Here is a 16769-nt window from a genome sequence, read left to right as displayed (position 1 = left end):
GAAAGCAGCTAAAGGGTCATCAACGGTCGTCCCACTTTAAAAGAAATAAAAATTTTCTCATTTTGGTCACATTCGACAAAAACATGATCTGTAGCCCTTACAGTTGCTGAGATACGCAAAAGTAGGCCAAATGTCATCCAATATTTTGGAGAAAACTCTTCGTCTCATACTGGTCATCCTACTAGGACAGGTAAACATGACCAACAGCCAGCTACAAAGTGAGCATGCCCACTTAGAAAGAACAAGTAACTGTTTCATAGGTGTGCGATACAAATCTAACACCGAACCAACGTAACTGAATGTGCATCTAATATTTTGATGATGAGCTTTTATTTGGAAGGGGTTACCAGAAGAATTCAAGGAATAGGGAGCATTTTGTGAATCCAACTGATGAGAGTATTATGTAAGTGCCGGTGTATCCTCCTTATTTGGCCCATTCTATCTTCGTTTTACCGGGTACTGATTTACTGTATCATATAATTGCAATGGATGCATGTATCAAATGACTGGAAGTAGAATATTCATTGAGCGCCATGCAATTGATGTTGGCACATCAACTCAAATAATGCATATATTATGTTTGACATGAATAATATTTACCTACTGCTTAGTCTGCATTGATGAAAGACTATTTTGAAGGAAAGATGTGTATTGATTACGCTTCCAAACACTACGTATGAAAATTTCATAATTAAAGAGTTACATGTATAATGCTTTTGAATTCAATCGTTCACAGGATCCAATTCATCTGGAATTATAGTATTTTCTGTTTTATCAGCTGTTTGTGTCTGTTTCCTGGTCGTAATGTTCGTAGCCTTTTATTTCAGAAAACGGTGAGTATTTTACGTTTTAACTATAGATTGCATGGTTTTATTTTCGAGTTTAGCACAACACGTTGCGACGAACTGAGTTATTTGTTTGTGCAGCAACAAAGACAGTAATATATTGCATTGCTTAGTGGTAGATTGTAAAAGAAACGAAGATATTTTGTAATGTTCTTGCGTTTATCGTTGTAATTAGTAATCATAAAGAATGTTAAATGTCTCAGTGAGTGTTACAACATAAACTTAAACGAGTAACACACTGTACTATGAGATAGCATGAAGTTTAATATTGGTATAGATTTCAGGCAATGAGAGTTCTTTTACAACGATACACTTACTTTATTAAGATCTTTTATTAGAAGTTATTTATATCTCGATTTTTATGAATGCTTGACAGAACTATGCGAAATTTATATAAAATATACCTTTTCAGGGCAAGTAAATCGAGCAATGAAAACAAAAATGTGAATGAAGATGTTGCACCAGGTAGACGCTTTTCAGTATTTCGGCAAATTTGATTCCCTGCAGTTGCATAATTTATATTTGTATTTTAATTCAGATACTACCACTGTACTGGTAGCTACGCCTTATCAATGGAATTGTGAATTTTGATTGCACAAGTCAAAATCATTGATTGCTCCTAAAATGTACATTGTCTGCAGAGCATTCTCCTTTGAACCGGAAAATTTGTGTGTGCAGTACCAGTAACATTATCAATTTTATAAAATTACTGAAGCTCATGTGTATTCTGAAACATTTTACTGTCGCAACAGAGAAGAAGAAACAAAACGTCACGGTCAATGGCTCAGACGATACGTACACCTGCCCTGGCTTGAGGCCCGAGTCCTCATATACGTCTCTCAGCACCGAAACGAGAAACGGGTATGCGAATTGTACAAAGTGTATGTCAGCATTTGCTGATATATACAGCTGACAAAGCAGTTATGACGTTGCATTGAAAAATTGTGTTTGATATATTCGGAAAAAGTCAATTTCCAATTTCTTGCACAGTTGTACAGATAAGTGTTTGAAATATGGGTTCTTTATGAATTCATAAATTTGTGATATAATTTAGGAAGAAGATTTGCATCTAAGATAGATTTTGGTTTCTCTGTTGTATCTTGCATTCAGGAATTAGATTAAGTCAACCTTGGTCTTTGTCTGTATAGATTCTAAATGAAGTCTTTTTTTACTTTATTTTTGCTTAAAGTACCTATTACTGTGTATGCCATATGTGTTAGGGCAACAGTATTTTGAAGCAACGCACTTACTTTTTAAAATGACATTGACATTTATCTGGAGCTGGAGTGTGCCAAAATTTCAAATGCGTCAAGTATTATTAATCTTCATTCTGTATTTACCCCATACCTCTATCATTTTAGGACCCACAAAACGATTGATGCAAATTTTAATGAATATGAAGATGTGCAAGGTATTCTATTTTCAATTGAAAAGTTGGGATTTCTTAACTATTAAATTTATGAAATAAATGGAGAATACGTGATATCATGAACTTATGGCAAATGTGATACAAATACCTTTAATTGCATTAATATTTCTGTGCTATTTGTATTTACACATCAGTATGAAGTTCTGCAAAACTTTGATGCTCAAGATAGCCATGCGTTAAGAAATGAGGCCATAGCAAAATGGACATATAACTTTCCCTCTCCAGCTCTGTGAGGAAGTATTTTTTGTGGACAATATCCGTTATGAATAACATATATTAAGTAAACACAACCATTTTCTAACTGTTCAGTGTTATTGAAAACCGATGATTAATTTGTGAAAATTTGTTCCGTTTCTTTTAGGCCAATCCAGTGTCTCTGCAGTATCACATAAAGGGTCGCAAAATGAAAAGAACAATGACAAAACAGTTCCTGATTCCGACACACTCTACTCCTGCCCGGATATCGTACCCGAGTCCTCGTACATGTCTCTTACCCAAGCCTAAAAGGAAGACATTAGATTAGGGAAATGTAATTCTTAAATTACGGTATCTCAAATAAACGGCATACAAGGCAGTCATGTCAATTAAGAAGTTTCAATAATGGAACGTTAGATAATTTGCAGAAGCAAGAATTATTACACATACCTTTTGACACCCGTATTGACTGTACTCTACCACCTAACCCTCCTCCCCCGATTTTGTTTACTTTCCGCTTTCAAGGCCTATTGCCGAAGCTTGGTGCGAAATGGTGTTGGTGATATTACTGATTTTTAGAATTATGGGATTAGCGAGAATTGGTACTTCCGAATCCCAGTTATCGACATATATGGTAGCTCAACTTCTGTGCGATATGTTTGAGTGCAAGAAAATCGTATGTTTGTAACCCTTTCTCGGATGTCTGTTAATTAGATTGAAGTATAATTTGTAGTTGCATTATTTGACGCATAGTTTTTTGGTAATATACACTCCTTAACATAACTGAGTCATGGCACTACTGACTTTAAAGGTATGATTAACAATACTAAAGGTATGATTAACAATACTTTATTTATTCGAGGAGAAAATATGTCGTTTTAGCATGGAGAGTTGCTTGTTTTGGAAAAAAAGTTTACTCTGTGCAAGCTATATAATAAATACTTTTCATGTGAGAGACAGTGCATAATATTTCAACTCCTGAGCCCATTTAACTTTAATTACGTTATTTGTTTCTCATAATTTTTTGACTGACATTTGCAAACTTTATGTCAGGGCAGCATTAAATGTAATGATCTGAAGATTTTAGGCGGTGCCCTCTTACTTACATAAGCAATCATGTCATTTAAGTACACGACATATCAGACAATCATGTAGATTCGTGGGCCCAATGCAGCCTCATAAGCTCCATCTGAATCCCACGGCGATTTGAGAGAGAAAAAAGAACATTGTACGATATTGCATTGTAGCTATATCAATACCAGTTAATTTGTGACGTTATCCCAAAGATCACCGCTGATAATGTCCTTTTTCCAGTATTGTAGCCAAGATATTTTTTACATTTACAAATTCACTAGCATTGCCAAAACTACAAAATATTAGCAATAATGTACTCCCCTCGTCCATGATGGACGCAAGCAAACATTTACTCCACAATGTCCTCGATTTCGCCTCACACATTATTTGTGCAAAATTTTCTGTCGTCCATTATTGGCCGGCAGGGGGTTCATTATTGCTTAATAATCTGAGGGAGATAACAGTGAGGCAACCATATGTAAGTTATTGATAAGTAATAATTTTCCCACAATACATGTCAATAGATTTCCATTGTGAAGACTTCATTCGTCAAAAGAGTTCCAATCGTTTTGCATATTTTTCTTTATTTACCTTTGCAACTCAAGTTCACTGTCTCTTGCTGCTATCAGTCATTAAATCAGGCAGTGACTAGCATAAACTTTTAACCTACCAGTTAAACGTGTGACTTTGGTTCTTTGTCATATTACACAAACATAGCAAATGTATAATCATGTGAAGGTTCTTGCACTATGTAAACTTTAAGTTTGTGGTTCGATCGTGTATTAATAAATTGTGTAGACTGTTGTATCAAATTTAGCTGATGATACAAAGCTCACCAAGACAATATGCAGGTTTTGTACAAGATGTCTGAACTTTCTGGGATAAAGAGAAAATAAATGAAATTGTAGTTGTCAATTCAAAAGTCTGGACATTCGAACGACATGTCTATAAATGTTCGCACTTAATATTATTCTTGGTTAAAGTCTGTTCTCGTGTAAGCTTCAATCATTCCAGCAAGTTTTTTAAGGCATTAGTATTCCTTTTTACCTAAAATGCATTGACCGAGATTCCACAATACGAATCCACGCAGTCTTCACGCGCGTAAAACGTTAACTCCCTTGGTCGTGGATTTATGCGTGCGTTGAATGAACGGAAATCGGCAGTAAGTTTCTCACTTTAATCACTGACTTGGTGATAAGCTTGCATCTGCAGCCATGCATCAAAAGCGGCTGGGTGGTATGTGCACTGAGTGACGTTAAACAATACAGATTGTTTGATAAACCTCTCATTACTCCCGTCAATTGGAATATAGCTTGCTAATTAACTTTGCATATAGTTATTAACTTTCCTCATTGCTGTCATCAGCTGATCAGGTAAAGCGGTAACGTAAAGTCACGGCATTGTCAACTCCTCTCACGTCAAAGATGACAACAAGCCGGATAATGGACTGTACTCGTGAAACACTTGGTCGGTAAACATTGACCACACATCAATACCAAAGACGAGTGATCGAGAGTCACTTGCCAGTAAGAGACTATTCGTTTGCGCGTTGACATGTAGAAACTAGTACAAACTATCATCATGCTAGTGTCCCTGATTATTGCTCTCATGAAGGAGCAATTACAAAAGGTTACACGATCGAGGCCTCAAGGTATATACAGCAGCGATCAAAAAGTTGTATCAAGAGTGTAGAGTATGATTAGTTGAATTATTGGTACGTCTTCGACAGTCCTTGCAGGTATTTCTCGTTTAAACACCAATTATGAAACACTTTTCATGTCAGGATTATGTATTTCTGTTGCTTATATAATATTGTTGTTTTATGATGCCTTTTGTGTTGGCCTTTGGCATTAAAAAATAATCATTGCGAAACGAAGTAAAGTGCACCCTGTATTTAGCGAGCTATAGTATAATTGGCACACTTTGGCACACGATGACTTGACGAGTAACTAGATGTATATGTTAGGTTGTAAAATTCCAATAATAAATAGGCAAGCGGGACAAAATTTAAATTATTAAACACAAACTTCAAGTTAAGATAATTACCTATGTTGTATTAACCTGGGTCAGTAAGGTTAGCTGTGGCGCTACACATAACATTAGGTATCACTTATATTCACAAATCGAAAACCAATCGAAAATTGGCTGCGAATCGCAAACAATCAAGCTTATTCTCCGTGTACTGATTAAGTGAACTCGGGATGGGATTTTCCTATTGACCTTGCACTAACTACAAAGAATACTGTTATGTGACCTACCACTCACTTAATTGACACGGTACTTAACTTTGAGCCCAGCCTAAACTATTTATTTAGAGTGCGTTAACGAATATGTGACGTTATGGATAGGCGATGGAGATACTTTTAGATTATCACCACTATTTGCGCATTTCTGTTGCTAGTCTTCTTCGTCCGACTATGCTTCTCCTTTGTTTCATGGTTGAGTGGAAAACAAAGAAACAAGTCCATTTCGACTGGATGTCACTCTACTCTAGTCACAAAAATAGGTTGACAAGGGAGCTGTGAAACTTGAGGAACTGCATGTATACGGCCCGCGACGTCATCTACTACCTGGTCATGAGGGTGGTGCCCGTTTATTTCCTGGAGGGGCCATTCGTTGCAAGAAACGCGTAGGCCATAGGTCGAGGGGTATATCGAATCGCTCGTAACGCACTGCCACAGGAGGTAATCAACGGGTGCTATAGCCCGAATAAGGACCAAGTTATTAATTTTCTATAGTAAGCCACAAACTCATGTTGCTTTTATGGTCAATAGCGTTTAATGTGATTTGATATTATTCTCTGCAACAATCCATTGTGGCGAGTTTACTTGGCGATTTCTCTACAGCGACCCAGTAACATCCATGCTTGTCCTTTAATCTTTGTCTAGGATGATCTGTTCAAGTTCCTAAGCAGTTAGAATGGAAAATCTGGCTGTTTTATAGAGAGAGAGGCTCTTCGCTAATCCCTGGCGGTCATCACAATCTAGTCTCCTGTCATTGTTTCCGAGCTGCAGACGACACCATGCGTATTGTCACGTGACCGGACACTTTTTCAAATTTGGTCTTTCAAAAATACCTTCTGACGTCACTTTTGTCAATTCAGTTATTTTCTCGTCACATGACTTATTCTGAAAAATCACAGCACGGAATTAACATGTGGTGTGTTTCAATGATTGCCATGGAGCGCGCGACGTTCGATATACGAGGCATGTAGTTAAATTAAAATAGCCACTGCCTTCCTCCCTCCACACCCCCCTCTCTCATTCTCTCTCTCTCTCTCTCTCTCTCTCTCTCCTCTCTCCTCTCTCTCTCTCTCTCTCCTCTCTCTCTCTCTCTCTCTCTCTGCTCTTGCTTGACTGTGTACATTGCATGTTACGGTTCTTAAACAGCTTCCTCTTCTGAACAGTAAAGGAAACAAAAATGTCAGGAGAGATTTCGATATTTGGAAATTTCGTTCCTAATTTTGTGCCCCTGACTCGGGCATCATCTATATGTTTTTGTCCTTCTGACATTGCCATTCATTGGCGCATTCCGACAGGTAGACTTTCAAAATTTCAATCTGATGAATAACATTTGAAACATTTTTGTTGCAAGGATATATTACACCGATTTCGACAGGACGGTTGTTTTGGCATATGCCAGTAAAATTTAAATAATCAAACTGTCAAAATGTCGGAGTAGCAACCTCTACTTCTCCCTTTATCCAGTCAGTTTTTACCAAATTAGTACGTCTAATCTTTAAAATGTAACTTATTTTGGTGTTCATTGCGTTTTCATTGCCACCCTTTTCGTGTCAAGCATTGCTGGTGTATGTAATGCTCACGTTTATTTATTTAAAATAATTAAACCTTCACGATGAAAGATAATCAACGAAGAGTGGAATTAGAGGAGCAGATTTTTAAACTCAAAGAGTACTAAAAATCTTTTGCAATCTTTAATTCATTTGCACTCGTTTTGTTGAATGTCGAACATATTGAATATCTAGCTGAGTTTTTCCAAGTAATTTCGACGGAGAATTGCCGCCATTTTAATTTCAAAGACTGATTATTGCGTTTTTACATACCTCATCTTCGAAAAAGTGCACTTTATTACCAAATAACGTAGAAGGGAGTATTCTCTGGCAAGAAAGTATAGTCACGAGTTTGCAAGGGATGTATAATCTAATATTCTATCGCATATTCGTTTGGCCAGCACCATATGTTTACTATGGCGTCCGCTACTTCTGATTCGATGGTGTACTGAAGAGGACAAGGACGGACATTCATGCTTTTGTTGACTTTGGTAGACCTTTAAACTTTGATATCGATATTCGAAACCGTACGATTAAAAGTCAGAGGTTAAATACTTCAATTTTCCTATAGTAAACATACCCTACTTCCTCATCGATAACATTTCCCTATACGCACAGTTAAAATGGATATCTACAGAGTCGGACTTCGTGTCTCGCCTTTCACGGTTTACCTTATCGTCACCTTGTCGGTTGCAAGAATTCAAGGTAAATATAACTTTATAAACATGTTCCTGACATTCACGTTATCACAATATCAATCTTTATTAACCGAGTGTATTTTCAGCGGCATGCGATAGTCAAGAACTTTTCTAATCTAGATATCTTACAATTATTTATTTTTGTCTACGACTTTTGTAGATTTTCTGCTTTCATCATACCTTGTATTTGTACGATGGAGACTTGCCTTTGTCGGTGTCCTTGTGGGTCAGTTGTTAGACAGTTTGACTTTGCTGGGACAGACTTACGGGTCAAATCCTTGCCAGGGTCATATTACAGTCGTCGTTATTCATGTAATAACACCTTCCTTCTCAGTTAAGAAGTGCAAGACGAAGTCTGGAGGGGTATGAAGACACAAGACGAGGGTGAAGAAGAATACAGTACAATGAATAGCAAATGCGCGGATGGGTCGCTTCTATTCCCATCATTTTCTCTAAGATTCCGATCCACATTCTCAAATCCTACCTCCATAATACCACGTCGCCCCTTCTAAGTCACGTTAAGAGATAATGGCATTTCCATTAATTGTACCCCCTAAGAAAATGTGTTTGGTACGCTGGCTATTACAGGGTCCACTGTTCTTCAGGTGCCCCGTATATTATGATGTGCTGATATTACCAACCTTATCTGATTTTCATTACAATGAAATTGTGCATGTTTTCCGTAAACATCAATGCAGTTAAAAAGTTGATTAAACATTTTAACGTTGATGAGCAAGTTAGGTTTCACATTTACATGGCACCAGTTTTTGACCAATTTCTCAAATAATGCTGAATAGACTGAAGTGAATTTCTATTTGCAGATGCATTTTTAAATCGATAATGCAGTGTGTAGAGACTAACTTTTTTGAAGCCATCGACTTTGACCATCGAGGACTTGGATTTTGCTTCTCGGTATTTCCACTGTCTTGTATAATTTGATGGGAACGAGTTTCGTTTCTGTTAGTTTATATGCACGAAAAATGAGCGTTTGCTCTGTAATATGATCATAGAGTTAACAAGCAGAATTACATGGCGACATTTAATATATGTTCGCAAGGAATACCCGTGGAATTGTTTTGGCCAGAGGTCAATATGTCTTTCTTTCATGATTTTGACTTTGTTGTGTGTACCGGTGCGTTACTGTCTGTTCTGTGCTATTCTGTGTCTATGTTTATAGCTATTGTATTATGAATTTTGACCTAGGGTTTTCGGATTATGGATTGGTATGATTGCGATTATTTTAAGAGATATAGAACTTCGTTATTTTCATGGTCGGTGGGAGAGCCTACACTTTTTGTGACATCGGCATGCCCTTTGCATCCGAAACAGGGAGAGGTGTGAATTAAGCGTACACATTTATCTATGTATACACTGTTGACATTTAGATCATTGTTTGTCATTATTAGTTAATCATGTTTACGCTGAAATACACCGTGATATACAATGTACGTACACGTTTGAATGAAAAGCCTTACTTCATGAACATGGCGCTCCATATAACTTGTTCGCAATGCATAGAGCATGTTGTCGTTATAGAGCTTCGGTGCACAGGTATTTGCATTTTGAGCGGTGGGAAGCTGGCTGAAATACGGTATGCTTGTTTAAGAAAGTGACTCAGCAATGTAAATACGAAAAGTTGTTATGAGACATGTTAGAGGACCATTTGACACAAACTGTACTGCAATCTTTTGCTGGGCAGTTGTAGTCTCTCGAGTTGCAACATAACATTTTTATGGAAAATGTTACCGCTTACCAATCTATATTACAGAAATAATTGGCAACGGCCTGACGATTACCGTTTATTTATGGCAAGGTCGAGAGGAAAGCCAAAAATTAACGGGCGAGGCTTGCCGAGCCCGTTAAATTTGGCTTTCCTCTCGCCCGCGCCTATAAGTAAATGTTAATGGTCAGGGCGAAGTCTATTAATTCTATTATATTTATCACCGAACCAAAGAAAACCGCCGAAATTTATCAAAATTCCCCACGCAAAAGTCAATGGCGCCCAAGAACCTGTATACACAAATGTTCTATTCACTGAACCATTACTGTGTATTTGTGGTCAGTCCCGTAGTTTAGCTGGATCAATGAAAATGCGATTGACAGATGACATGGTACATGTTAATAATGCTCGATAATGGTCAATGACATAACCAATACATTGAAGTGGCATTCCTCAATCCTGTGTTCCCGAAGTTGCTAAGTCAAGCTGTCGTCAGCGGATTTATCTTGTCATTTTTCTGATGGACTCTATATTGCATATTATAAAGATTTTGACTTTGTTCTTTTCATATGCACGTGCGTGTTTATATTTGTGTTTGAAGATGATGGAGATATTGGTGTTCACAATGTCCATTAACAAACAAGGTTTAAACAGGGCTTCAAGACACGATATTCACTGTTATGCTGTGAACGGATTAATGGCAGGGAATTTTGATACAAACAACACTTAATCTACGAATCTCAAGGCCAACGTCAACGGTTAGGCAGGTTTCGGGATTTCCTAATTCATAATAACAGTTGCCAGTCTTACAACTACCGAGAAGTCATAAATGCTGTGTCCGGAGTGTCCGTATCTACATATATCGACCGTATAATAAATTTTACAATAGATTTGATGTTGTTTCAGACAAAGAAACTTTTAAAGAATGTGAAAACCAGTATTATGCATCCTGTGCGAGCAAAAAAATGCCCTGGGCTCGTTAACAGTCAAATACGTGAAGAACGTCTCCTGAAACGCAGTTAGGTGCACGTTCTTATGGTTGTCGTAGCAATTGTTTTACATAATAGTGCATTCAACTAGCCACCTTGAAGGGGATTGGTATCGCAGAAGAAATTGATAAGCATCGCATGCAGTAGCTGCTATTCTAAAACCACACGATCACATGACTGTTGTTAATTAAATATCGCCCTGTTAACAACCGCAATGAAATATTGATAACAGTAAAAACAAGTCTAAGTTTCGATGTAGTCTTTACAGAGAATTGAAACAACAGTTAAGATAATGCACTCACGATAGATTATACGTTCTTTCCAATGTCCCAAAGGTGAATCATGCGACATTGTTGAAGATCTAGACGAAAGGATCAACTGTAACGACGCTGGTGGGGGACAACCTGGGTGTGAAAGTGTTGGCTGTTGTTTTGACTACACGACGCCATCACCTTTACCTTGGTGCTCTTTTCCAAGTAAGTGTAGTGAGATTAGCAATGGACCTCAAATACATGTAACTCATGTAACCCCGCCACAGGTGGGTATACAAGGGATTTTGGTACAATGCGCGACATATAGCACGAGCCGATAGGGGCTTGGAGGATTTTAAGGGGAGGGGCATCCCTTTCCCCAAGAAAATTTTGGGAGCAAAAATACCACAATATTTTAGGGGCTACGGAAAACTCAACAATTAAATATTTGCCAAGAAGTCCTGATCCATGCCAGGAAATCCCAAGAGAGTTTGACCGGTTGACCTCGCTGTTAATTTTATGCAGGAAATTACAATAACAATGCTTGGTCGAATGACGCAGTGCCTTGAGGGTGGGATCGCCAGTGGTATAGGGGGAGAAGTACCTTCCCGATGGTGATAAGTGGTGCAGATTACCGTCGCTTAGGTGACTGGCGTATACGCATGCCAAAAGACACCTATGGTTGATTTCCTGTTGACCAGTCGGATGGCAGAGTTGCAAATACCTGGACTGAACCATTTGGTTTTTTGTGGGTGTCGGTGATACTTTGACAATAAAAGTAAAGATAAACAGATATTGAGTTTATTGTCTTGTTTATGAGCGGCCAGTATTTCCAACAGCATGAATTACGTGCATTTGCCCTAGAAGAAATAAATAATTTCGAATAAAACATCACGAATGTAACCACATTCCCTAAGCTTGACGTACACTTAAGTGCCCCAAAGAACCATGGAATCACCCAACTTTCGATCGAAGAGATGAGTTTTGCCAAACCGCGTATACAGAAAAAGTGGCAGATGACTTTATTTTTAGAATCATAGACAGTATAGCGAGATGTAAAAATGTGAAAGAGGCTCTCCACGTAACTATCCTAAATGTTTTTGTATCGAGTTTGTGTTTGATTCGTTTCGAAAATGTGTTCCTACATTCTTATCCGATTGTTTGTGTTAATGAAATATTTGTTTCGCTTTGGATATTTGTAGAGAAGTTTGGATTAGTGTGTACGGTAATGTTTTGTTTGTGTGGGGAAAGCTTATGGCGAGACGCAGCCGGACCTATGTTGTTACAAAAGTTGATAAAGTCGCCCTTTGACGCTAGCGTTTCGAAACCCGAGTGTGGTTTCTCATAAGTCGCAGTGTTGTTTCATTCCTTAGTTTGTGTATGTGAAAATTTATTTTAATGCATTTTAGTGGTCTTGGTTTTCGATAAGCGAGGCAAGTATATTAATTTTTGGTCACGTTGTGAGTCCGTTTGGTGGTTCGGTTTGTTTGTTCTATATTTCTTTACTTCGGTAAATTTTGTTTTGACTGGTGTGTCTTTTAGATTTTTGCGGAGGTTTGTGAATTTTTAGGCAATAAGTACCACTGCGGGGTACGGATTTTATGTTTATTGGATCAAGATACTTACAAGTATCCTGGTTGATGTGCTTGTTCTCGTACATTTTGATTAACAGTTCGTTTGCTTTGTTTACTGTTTGTTCTGGCTTGTTGTGTATAGTACTGAGTGTTGCGTAATTGTCTTTCTCATTCGAGTACGTAATCGTTTGTGTTGACAATGACGAACACCCGACCCTTGTCGAAGGGTTTTTTTCCCGAAATTTGTCTATTGTTTGCAAGCTGGTTTATCGCGATTCTTTTAGCGCGCGACAAGTTTTGTTTCCTTGTTTGAAAGGGTATCTCTAGAAGTGCGAGTTTAGCAGCTTCAGATAGCTTTCAAGGTTTTGTAATTTGTTGTTCGTGGAGCCCAATTTGACTTTTGGTGTTGTTGCGATTGTTTGTGTCTCACGACGTAGCGTAGTCATATTTTACGACTTTATTTGTTGAAATCCTGAGGTGGTTTTATTCTGTTTGGTTTTGTTGGTGTCCGAATTAATTTTAAGGCTTTTGCCTAGTACTATTTTACGGAGTTTCATAGTTTGAGCGATGATAGGTTGTTGTTGAATTTCATGTTGCTGTCGGCTTCTCTTTTGAAATAGCTGATTTATTTCCACTGCCATTTTTTCTGTTACGTTACGGTGATTGTTTATTTTGTATTTAATGTTGTGTTACAGTTGTTTGTTATGTGTACGATTTTTGTTTGTGTGTTCTATGTAATTTTATGTTTTTTTAGTAGTTCTCTTTTTTGAGTATTTGGTGGCCCTGAAAAGGGCCGCTTGGTATGGGTTTTTGTTAGCGCTTGGCCCGTTTGTTTTGGCGATAAGTCTAGCTTTTTTATGCTTCTTTTCGCCGATTCGATGTGCTTGGTGAGTAGGTGTTTGCCGCCTTCTTGTCACTGTGCGTACATTTACATACATGCTTTATCAATGATTGTATCTCTCGTTGCGGAAAACGACACCGAGTTATCAAAATATGTATGGAACTTAAGAAATAAGGGACAAGACTTTGACATTTCATGGTCAATCATTGATAAATCATTGAGCTACTCTAACATGAACAAGCGATGTAATCTTTGTATATCAGAAAAGCTGCACATTATCAATGCTGACAAGTCTACACTGTTAAACAAACGCTCTGAGTTGGTTTTAAAATGTCGCCACCAAAACAAATATTATTTATCGAATTTTAACACTACCTACAAATAGAATGGTTCGTCCCAATCATATATGTAAGAGTGTCGAGCTAGAAATCCTTTCACTCTATCTGAGGATTGCAAGATGCATGAAACTTAAGTAATAGATTTCATTACTTTGTACTTGAAGTAATCTCTTTATTTAAGCAATAATGCACCCCCTCCCGGCTCATAATGGACGAAAGCAAACTTTGCACGACATAATGTACGAGGCGAAGCCGAGTACATTATGGAGTGCAAAGTTTGCTTGAGTCCATTATGGGCCGGGAGGGGGTGCATTATTGCTATTAGTTTTAGTTTTGGCAATGCCAGTGAATTTGTAGTTGTAGAAAACGAATAAAAAAGGAAATTTTAACTGAGTTTGAAGCCAGTGAGCGTCGTCCAGCATGATCGGCCCTGACTCTGTACATATTACATGCACTCTACACTCTACAGTGCACTGCACTGAACACGCACGTTCAGCACAAAAAAATGACCAGCACTTTCACGGTTCATTTTGAATTGAAAAACGATGTATTTTCGAAGGAAATGAAAAGTAACTGCATCCCTACCGTCTATATCAAACTTGAAACATCACCTTTAAATATCATGCCATTCTTTAATCGACACGGTGAAATGCCAGAGATGAAGAAAACGGAATGTTCACGCATCGACATCAGTATGATCAGCGAGCTGCATGCCATGGATACGATCATTATTATGTCGCTAGTAGTACAGCATTCATTGCAAACGATATCAACAGAGTTCAACATTGTTATTCAAATGTTTATATTTCAATAATAACTGTGTCTATAAATTTAATTTTCGATGGCTTCTTGAGAAGAGCTATTTTATTTCGGCGAACGACAGAACTTGACGTAAACGGGTGCTTGAAAGGTACAGTTGACAAACATACTAGAGGGTTTCGGTACCGTCGCGATATCGAGAACAAGGCAAGGTAAAATCACAGACATGGAGAAAAAAACGATGAATGAAAGTTGTCTCCGATTACAGTCAGTGCATCAGAATTAGGTGGCCGAGATGTTAGATCAACGGAGAGTCCACGGTCGTCATGATTGTTGGTAGTAGCTGACCTTGGACCGAGACTTTGAATGGCTCCGTATTAATTTCCGTAGACTCTTCCGGTCAAGGTTGATGACAGCAAGCTGCCGTTGTTGGCCTGTTTACGGCTGGTTCGAGTAGCCTTTCACGCTTGCATCGTTTACATGGCCACTGACATACATAATATGCCATGTGTCAAACCCAGTATCGTCAAGGAGTTTGCAAACGTACTGAGCTCTGTTTCACCTATAGTATACGGCAACGAAGCGAACCATGTTGTAAACAAACGTAGTAATACAACCAGCGTATCGGACGGGGACTGCATGCTGAGCGCCAGCCAGACAGACGGCAAGTGCGTGCATGAGGACTCAAAAATGTAATAAATCGTACAGTAAGACATTATTATCAATATTGTGAACCATTGTCAAGATTTATAGTTTTGTGTATTACATGGTTTATCCGATATTTCCCCTCCTTTTAAATGCGCAGTCCTATTTTCGTTTTCCAAAAAAAAACTTGCTCGCTGTGGGGCCGCAATGCTGAATAATGGAATACATTATCAGTAATAATGTATGGATATGACGTCACAAAATTCACTGGTATTGACAAAGCTATAATATAATTATTTATAACGCTCTGCTTTTTGCATTGAGCACTGTAATTTCCCTCGAGGACATCTGTATACTTCGATATATATATATATATATATATATTATATTATATATATATATATATATATATATATATATATATATATATATATATATATATATATAGGTAGTTCTGTGAGGATACAGGTTATATTTTGACTGATAATTTGGACGGAAAATATGATGGATTATTTTACCTGAAACCGTGCAGTTTTTGAATAATCCAGGCATGGGATGACAAGGTTTGAACAGTTGAAAAGAGTGTGTTGCCTGATTCAGCGACAGCTGGACGCTGACACTGCATCGTGTTGCATCTGATGTCGAATTTCGTCTCAGTCACTAGGAATCATCGGATTGTTTTTTTAACTTCTTTGGCTATCGTAAGAACACATTGGTCTATTACAGCCCAAACTTTGGGAAGGAATATCTGACATACGGTTACTGTAAGGAAATGTCATTTTTTGTGCATGAACGAATAGTAGCTTCATTTTAAAGAGCGGTATGTCGCGTCTCGACACCTACTGAATCAAGCTAACTTCACTGTGCGCTGTTACCGTAAACATTTGTGTATATCATCATACCCAAATAAATGTTTTGCTTCGGAGATTTCTTTTATATCGACCGCCACTTATTTTCACCAAGAGGTAAGTTACATACCCACACTTTATCTCTCTGTATCGAAATTAGGACTCCGGTTGTTGAAACAAAGCGGATTGTTTCGTATTAAGTTTAAAATAGGTGCGTTCAAATGCACCGACTGGGCAATTTTCAAAAATTCTGACTTAGGGGCCGTATAGCACTGTTATCAGTGCTAAAACTGTATTTAAGCATGGGTAGAGTAAGCTCTTGTCAAATCAAAATGTCGCATGGTAGCACAGTATAATACAATTTATCTTGAGCCTTGCTAAAATCGATTTTGCAGCATATTTTCCACATATGGTAGAATGCTACTGTTTTTTTTATCTGAACTCGTATTTTACTTTGTGCATTTCATCCGTGACCTGTTGTGATCTTCTTAACGTTTTCAAAATCTTTTGGCTAAACTTGCTAGACTCTTTAGGCAAAATCAGTGCGTTTGATAAGTATACCACTCGAATTGGTCTAACAGCATTGCCAGAATTATCGCCTACAATAGAGCAAATTTGACATAATTGGCACTGTGGATATACGCTTACAAACATGTATCAAAATATCCACCATTTACAAATGGTCGCTGGAGTACATCTGTACTTATATAGTCCATTTGACTATTGTCATCTCCAGAAAAATTGAAAATGTCTTAGAATTTCCAGTGGAATTC

This window comes from Ptychodera flava, chromosome 8, assembly GCF_041260155.1.
Source record: "Ptychodera flava strain L36383 chromosome 8, AS_Pfla_20210202, whole genome shotgun sequence".
Taxonomy (NCBI): Eukaryota; Metazoa; Hemichordata; class Enteropneusta; family Ptychoderidae; genus Ptychodera; species Ptychodera flava.
Note: the sequence above shows the minus strand (reverse complement) of the source record.